Source organism: Herpailurus yagouaroundi, unplaced genomic scaffold, assembly GCF_014898765.1.
Source record: "Herpailurus yagouaroundi ecotype Mexico unplaced genomic scaffold, PumYag 67702, whole genome shotgun sequence".
Classification (NCBI taxonomy): domain Eukaryota; kingdom Metazoa; phylum Chordata; class Mammalia; order Carnivora; family Felidae; genus Herpailurus; species Herpailurus yagouaroundi.
The window spans coordinates 5,980,038-5,988,817 of record NW_024420501.1 but is presented as its reverse complement, the minus strand read 5'-3'; the positions used below and the strand labels follow the sequence as shown (position 1 = coordinate 5,988,817).

The window sequence follows — 8,780 nt, the reverse complement described above, 5'->3', positions numbered from 1 at the left end:
AGCCTTTACCAGCCTGAGAGTCTTGTCCTTTTTCCGATCCTGAATGCCTTTTCTTTGTATTTCTTGCATATAGACTAAACTCACATTCACAGGATGTCATCTGATGAATGTCGGACATCTCCCCACGTATGTCTGCATTTATTTTCTCAAAATTAACTTTGATTTCACAAGTGATATGTCTTTGTTGGAGAAATTTTAAAATGCAAAGGAAATCAAAGAAGAAAATTAAAATGTACCTCTCGTTTCTCTATAAAGACGCGCTACTCTATGAAGAGATACTCCGCCTGGGATTTGGTGTCGTTTGTCATAGTCTTTTGAAATGTGTTCATGTTGGGTTCCATGTCACTACTGCTTTGTCTTTGCTATGCCCGTGTTTAAAAATACCATTTAACGATTCTTACATACCGAGGTTTTGGTAATGAAAGCATGATTGACTCTATGTCTGCACAAACACATTCTCAGTGCATTGACCTGTCTCTGACTTCTTAATAATCAACAGCTCTTTGTGTTTATATGATGTTTAGTTTTTGAGATTTGAACAGATATTGATAATTTGATTAACATGAATGTCCACACAGAGGATGAAACACAGATCTTTATCTTTATAATGGCAAAGCGGGAAATGGCTTGATGAAGTATAAATCTAGCTATTGACTATTTAGTAATTAATGACTAGAAAATTGAGCCAAAATACTGAGTAATTTCAAATAAAAAATAGCATCCTTGATTGTACGTGAGTATAGCATATAAGCTGATCCAATTCAAAACAAGTCTCATTTTGTTAACTTTCGATATTGAGTGTAAATTATTTGGTTTTGCCAGTCTGGGTACCAGCATCTTTTAACTCTTTATCCCCCCAAATTGGCAAACCTACATAAAATTAGAATAAATAATGTTACTATAATGCATTCCCATGTATCCATTAACCAGTTTCAATGATTACCAACATTTTACCTTGTATCATCTAGTCCCCCCACATTTTGAGGGGGGAGTATTTTAGATTGAATTCCAAACATCACATAATTTAACCTGTAAGTACTTCTGTATGCATTGCTAACTTCTAAGAACATTTTTTGGCATACCCGTTATGTCACTATCACATCTAACAAAATTAATAATACTTAAAATCATGTAATACTCAGTTCATGTTTTGATAGCCCTGATTGTCTTAAAATGTCTCTTTACAGCTGGTTTTCATTTGATTGATCTGTCTTGTCTCATTTATTCTGAAATAGTCCCCAAGTCCCTCTTTATCATGTAATGAATTTATTAGAGAAAATAGGTCCTTTGTCCTGTCGAACGGTTCCCATCCTGGTTTTTGCTGATATTTTGTGGTACGTTTATCTTGTATTTTCTGCAAACTATGAGTTAGATCTGGAAGCATGATTAGATTCAGGTTAAGTTGTATTTTATATGAGTACTTTGTATATGGTTTTGTGTACTTTCTCTTGCAAGAAATCATGAGACAATTAATATCTGGATGTCCCATTTTTAGTGATATCAAGATTCATCAGTGCCTTCAGGTGTATCAGCCTGATCTCTCCAACATAAAGTTCTCATCAATATTTCATCTGATGGTTTTAACAATGATGATAATGGCTTTGTTCCATTATGATATTCAGGGTTGCAAAAGTGTTTTTCCTAATACCATCCTTCATTCTGCCTTTATTCGCTAGAATCCTACTATAAAAAATAAATGTGTTTTTTTTTTTCAACTATTTGGATACCCTGAGGCTGCATAAGAAAGGTAAGGTAAATGTTTACTTTTTCCCCTCTATCGATTTGCATAGTAATGAGTTGTCTACAATCTCCAACAGTGTCCAGTGAGTTATTATTTAGTATTATGAACTCAAAGATGTTTATGTACTTTATGTTTATCAGTTCAACGCACTTATTATCTTTGTTGATCGTCACGTTGTCCCATCGTGGATCAGTAGAAACCCATTAGAGTTGGCTTCTGTGGGCAGAGTCTACACTCTAATAATCAGGCAGGGTCTGAAACATTCAGGTATCAATATTTAATTGCACTCACAGAGGCTTTTTGACTCAGGAGTTCCATGAAGATTACAAAAGTATCAGTTGAGAATGGCTAATGCCGTGTTCTGGAATAAGAAACAAGATGCGGAGGGGGCTGGGATTCTCATTCTGTGGTTCTTCCTCAGTAAGGGATTGCTGATAACCTTCATCAGTATGACTAAGGGAAGGGTTCTGGTTTCATATGGGCCCTGCCTAGTCTGTGTGTCCCATTGCTCCTGTCCTACTCGTACTTAGTAATGAGGGTTTCCAGGGATATTATTGTGAAGTCTTATGTTTTTGCTTATGCACTGGCTAGGAATGGAATTCTTAGAATTTGAGTTTTTCTCAAGTGTATAAAACCTCCATCTCTAGAGGTATGCTGCAGCTCTGTATTTCAAATCAGAATGTTACGTAACCATATTTGCACTCTTTTGGTGGCTCCACTGCTCTCTATGTGACCACAGTTTTTTGAATTTTTGGAATCGGAAAGAATTTTTGGATCTTTTTGGTGAGAAAAATGTCTTCCAGTATGAGCTTGATCTAAAGACAGATTTTCCCTGGGTTTTCCTGGCGGCACAATTCAACAGCTTTCTGCCATCAATTATTTGTCATTAATTGAATCGATTTATGATTCATAAATGCAAAGATTGCAAGTTCAGAGAATCTTGTACCTTAATTTATTAAGGCCATCTATGTATGTATGTATAATTTCACTGTAAAAGTAAGTCACTTCATCTGAAAATCCATTTCTAATAAATTAAGGTTTTTTCTTTTAACCGGAGAATGATACCAGGAGTCAAAAAACTAGAGCCCATAGGCCAAGTCCAGCCTACTGTCCGATTTTGTAAAACACAGTTATATTGGAACACAGTCACTCATCCATTTACATATTATCTATGGCTGCTTTGTTGCTACAAGAGCAAAGTCAAGTATTTGTGCTGAGAATATTTACTATCTGTATATTTGTAGAGAAAGTTTTCTAACCCCTGGTCAAGACTAATGAAATTTTCTCCGTGTGCATTTAGAACAACACTTTTGTCAGGAAGCCACTGTGGAAATATCACTAAGGAAAAGGGAAATTATTTTCTTCAAATACAATTCTTACAGTGTTGGTTAGGAAAAAGATTTTTGTCTGTTTTGTTTGTTGCTCTGCCCCCATTTCATAGTGGGAGATCAATAAATAGTGGTTGAGTGGGTGAATACGTGGATGGATTATAGTTTAACGTCTTTAGTGATTAAGCAAACACAAGAAATCTACATTAGATCCCTATTTCTATAGCTGTAGTGATTGTATGACTATAATAGAAGGCTTCAAGATTGATCGCAAAGCAACCTAATATATGTTAATAGTATTTTGTGCCCGACTCTATGAACTATCACTTATTAACTGCTAACTTGCTTATAAGGAAGAGCAGTTGAGGTTAGGTATCCATTTCCCTTGTTTCTCTTTTTGGTGAAAAGTTACTTTTCTGAAACGTATTACTTGTATCTCTAATCGTGACAAAAAATGTCTGGGTCTGCTTTCTGTAACCCACTCTGAATTCTAAAAGAGAGTTTATGAATTGATTCCCATTCATTCTGCTTGATGGACATTGCAGTTAATAAGGTTGGTGGTTGTGTTGAGATCCCTGAGATTTCTTTACATATGTAAAGAACCTCATATAAGCACAAAGAGCAATTGGTTATTTGGCTGTGGCAGTTCAGAGGATTTAGGCCAATTCAAGGATCTGAAGCCTAGAACTTGGGCAGCTTAGCTCATTCAAAGTAGTATTTCTGAATTTTCCTTAGGAACTTTTCTACAAAGTTAGTTATCAAGAGGCTAGCTTCGTTTCCTGTGAAGTTGCAGTTTTCTTATCCCCACGATGAAAAAGTTTTGGAAATCTATTGTTTCGCAAATTTTGCCCATTTTACCTTTGCTCGAATCCAGTCATTCAGCACTTCCTGTGAGCATTCATCAGTTTATTTTCGGTGAAATCCAAGGCACATATTCAGTGCTTGCCTGTTGAACTTGGATTAAATTCATGGTCAGTTTACCATCTTGAGCCAAAAAAAAGCCTTTGGTACATCTTCACATGGATGTGTCTTCAGTGTTTGCGGTATCTTTTAATAGATGTCACTCACATCGGATCCTGTAGCGGGTCTGTGATTGGTTTCCTTGTGACAGCCTTTGACTAACTCGTTGACCACTTCACCCCTAGTTACCTGGCTTGTCTCTTTCAGAGGATGTTTCTGTGTCTTTTGAAACTCTTTTCAGTGCCTGTTAATTTACAGACAGGTAGTGTTACCGGCCTCAATATTTACCCTGTGTGAAGTTCCCGGTTCACACAGAAATATATATGATGATACGGAAAGTGGGGAGTAAAAGTACCCAGATTTTGAAGATTTGTGACATTAGACTAGTCATTTAACCTCTTTAGTCTCAGTTTCCTCGCCTGTAAAATAGGGCGTAACGGCAGTAATAAACACAGAGAGTGAGTGAGAGGATAAAATAAATTAATACAAGTAGAAGAAGTCATGTGGCACATTTCTTGGCACATAGAAATCACGCGATAAGTGTTGCTTGTTATTATTACCAAGCTACCCAAATATCTAGTGCCTAGATACAAACAACATGATTGGTCCTCTTGCCCACAATGTACCTCAGTTATTTCTGCAGGTTCTCAAAGAAGGATTTCTCATGTGTAATCACAACCAAGTCTGACTGTCTGGAAGCTCTGTTCACTGCATAGTATCCACCTTGATCTTGCTTTCTTGTTCTTTTTCCTGCTCGTTTACGTCCACTGCTGGAAAAGCCTCCTGGAGAAATTCGCTGATGACAGTACCTCCCGTGGTCATGTCTATGTCCGTGTCAAGCATTGTCATCTGAGGAGACGCCCATAGAATGAAATCTACAAGGTGCCCATGTATTCCTGGCTTCTATGCTGGGTACTCTGTGAAGGGAAATCAACCCTGAGATACATTTTTTATTAAGTTGTTTTATTTTAATTCCGGTGTAAACATACACAGTTATATTAGTTGCAAGAGTACAATATAGTGATTCAACACTTCCATACATCACTCGCTGCTCATCACAGCAAGTGCCCTCCTTAATCCCATCGCCTATTTCACCCATCCCCCACCTTCCCCTCTAGTAACCATCAGTTTGTCCTCTATGGTTAAGAGTCTGTTTCTTGGTTTGCCTCTCTGTCTCTCTTTTCCCCCCTTTCCTTGTTTGTTTTGTTTCTTAAATTCCACATATCAGTGAAATCATAACGGTATTTCTCTTTCTCTGACTTATTTAGCTTAGTCTTATACTCTCTAGCTCCATTCATGTCATTGCAGATGGCAAGATTTCATTCTTTTTGATGGCTTATTAATATTCCATTGTATTTTTATACCACCTCTTCCTTATCCATTCATCAGTTGATAGACATGGGCTATTTTCATGATTTGGTTATTGCAGATAATACTGCTCTAAATATCAGGGCGCATATACCCCTTTGAGTTAGTCTTTTTGTATTCTTTAGGTAAATACCCAGCGGCGCGATGACTGGATCACGGGGTAGTTCTGTTTTTAACTTTTTGAGGAACCTCCCTACTGTTTTCCAGAGTAGCTGAACCAGTTTGCATTCCCGCCAACAGTGCGAGAGGGTTCCCCTTTCTCTGCATCCTCACCAACACCTGTTGTTGCTTGTGTTGTTGAATTTAGCCATTCTGACATGGGTGAGATGATACTTCATTGTAGTTTTGATTTGTATTTCCCTGATGATGAGTGATGTGGAACATCTTTTCATGTGTCTATTGGCCATCTGGATATCTTCTTTGGAGAAATTTCTGTTCATGTCTTCTGCCCATTTTTTCATTGGATTATTTGGTTTAAGGGTATTGAGTCGTATCAGTTCTTTATATATTTTGGATACTAACCCTTTATCAGATATGTCATTTGCAAATATCTTCTATTTAGTAGGTTACCTTTTAGTTTTGTTGATTGTTTCCTTCACTGTGCAGAAGCTTTTCATTATTTTTTAATTTTATAAAAATTTTTAATTTATTTTGAGAGAGAGAGAGAGAGAGAGAGAGAGCGAGAGCGAGCAGGGGAGGGGCAGAGAGAGAGGGAAAGAGAGATTGGTGAGATCACGACCTGAGCTGAAATCAAGAGTCAGACGCTTAACTGACTGAGCACCCAGGAACCCCAGAAGCCTTTTATTTTTATGTAGACCCAATAGTTTATTTTTGCTTTTATTTCCCTTACCTCAAGAGACAGATCTGGAAAAATGTTGCTATGGCCAATATCAGAGAAATTACTGCCTGTCTTCGAAGAGAAGGATTTTTATGGTTTCAGGTCTCACATTTAGGTCTTTAACTCATTTTGAATTTATTTTTGTGAATGATGTAAGAAACCGGTCCAGTTTCATTCTTTTGCATGTAGCTGCCCAGTGTTCTCAACACCATTTGTTTAAGAGACTTGAGATAGAGTTTTGACCTGGTCCCTGGAGGAGCTCTACTTGTGCCCAGATTCCCACAAATTACCTCTTGGGTTGTTACTTGATAGCAATAATTTATATTTATTGCTTAGGGTGGCGTAAGTATCTGGATGTCACATGCTCTTTTTTAAATGTTTATTTATTTTTGAGAGAGATAGAGGGAGTGCAGGGGAAGTGCAGAGAGAGAAGGAGACAGAGCATCTGAAGTAGGCTGTGCACTGACAGCAGAGAGCCCATTGTGGGGCTCAAACTCAGGAACCGTGAGATCATAACCTGAGCCAAAGTTGGACGATTAATGGACTCAGCCACCCAGGTGCCCCTAAATGTTGTCTTTTTAAATGTACTAAAGCAGGTCAGCAAAGTTTGGTCTCCCTGCTGAGCTTCTTGTTCATATCTTATAGATATGATCCATTGGAAGAAAGGTTCTATTTCACTATTTATCGTAGTGAAGGGATGGAACAAGAATGAGGAATCTTTTGCTTGGGAGGACTCCTATCTCTCTGGGAGGATTTGCTAACTGAAGATCTGCGTATGGCCAAAGTGTATCTGTTCGACACACATAGATGGTAGGTAGGAATTAACCTTGACTGCTGTCTGCTTCCAGCCCTAGAAGTTATGTTGCCATGAGCTGGTATTCGGGCCTTCCAGCTGACTTGTACTAATCTGCTATATTACAAATGAGAGAGATGTTCCCCTGCTGCTCACTGTGCCTCACTAGCTACTGACCCAGCATTGCCTATGAGACTCTGGCAGATGGACACATAGAGATGCTGAAGAAACTCATTCTAGATGACTAATAAGCAGGGAGAACTTTTTAGGCCCACAAAGAAGCAGGTAGTATAATTGCTTCACGTTTAAGGAGAAACTAGCAGCTTGAAGTAGGGGGAATAACACTGAACATTCGGTACAGAATCGAAACACGTTTAGTGGAGAAAAGATGAAACACACTGAGGCAAATTCTAGATTAGAATTGAAAAGATATCAGAAAAGTATAAATAAAGATTTCTTGGATAAATGCTTGCTGAAATGCAACATCCAGTTAGCATCAGATTAAAAGAATGAATATAGTGAATCTAGAAGATCAGCTGAAAGAGGTATTTTACAATAGAGAGCAAAAGTGTAAAAATGTTGGGGCGCGTGGGTGGCTCGGTCGGTTAAGTGTTAGACTTTGTCTGAGGTTGTGATCTCATGTTTCGTGAGTTTGAGCCCCGTATGGGGCTCTCTGCTGTCAGCACAGAGCCTGCTTCAGATCCTCTGCCCCCCTCTCTCTCTGCCTGTCCCCCACTGGTTCTCTCTCCCTCAAAATAAATAAAATTAAAAAAAATTTTTTAAGTATAAAAATGTCAATACAGTAATAATGAGTAAAGATAAATAGTAGAGCCAGATAGTCTAATAGATACAAGTGATAGAGAGAAGGAAGAACTAACAGAGGAAGAACCTTAGAAGAAAAGTATCCCCATGCTGAATAAAAACTTGAATGTTCCGGGGCACCTGGGTGCCGCAGTTGGTTAAGCGTCAGACTTGGGCTCAGGTCATGATCTCGAAGTTCCGTGGTTTTGAGCCCCATGTCAGGCTCTGTGCTGACTGCTCAGAGCCTGGAGCCTGCTTCCGATTCTATGTCTCCCTCTCTCTCGGCCCCTCTCCCACTCACACTCTGTCTCTCTCTCTCTCTCAAAACTAAATAAACATTAAAAAAAAATAAAGAAAAAGCTTGAGTTTTCAGCTCAAAAGAATACAGTAAGAGCCAGCAGTGTGAAAGAAAAACAACAAACGCTTAGCCATATACCAGTGAGATTTCTGAACTTCAAAAATAAATGCACTTAAAAAGTAATGAATAAATTATGAGGTACTTCAAACTTGCAGAAAATTGCAGAAGTGAATATAACCTGTGTACCCACCATCTATATTGGCCAGACGTTAATGCTTTGCTATACATTATAAATATTTGTTAAACTAGCTTTGTGCACTGGCAATATCGTAGCCAATGAGGTTTATCTGAGGCGCGATTCTTGCTGATTGCAAACTTTTCCCACATATTTGTTAAACTCATATATAAATTTCATATAAATTTCATCTACATAAATATATATAGATCTAGTTCATTCTTCTTAACTATAAGCAACTGTGTGGACAACATTTATGTCACCGTCTCCCTGTAGAAGATTTAAAACCATTAAATGTTAATTTCTGAAGTTAATGTGTAAATTTAATGCAATTAATATTGGATCCCAACAGATTTATTTTGGGAAATTTATGAAATGATCTTAAATTTTTATGATTATATATGCTCCAAAATAACCA

At 37.8% G+C, this 8,780-nt stretch overlaps 1 non-coding gene across 1 annotated transcript; it reads left to right on the top strand.

Annotated features, from left to right (window-relative positions):
• The first annotated feature begins 8,434 nt into the window (after window positions 1–8,434).
• LOC121025848 (U4 spliceosomal RNA) lies at window positions 8,435–8,569 on the top strand. The gene has a single exon (XR_005788169.1). It is a non-coding gene; the product is annotated as a U4 spliceosomal RNA (small nuclear RNA).
• Window positions 8,570–8,780: the final 211 nt, after the last annotated feature.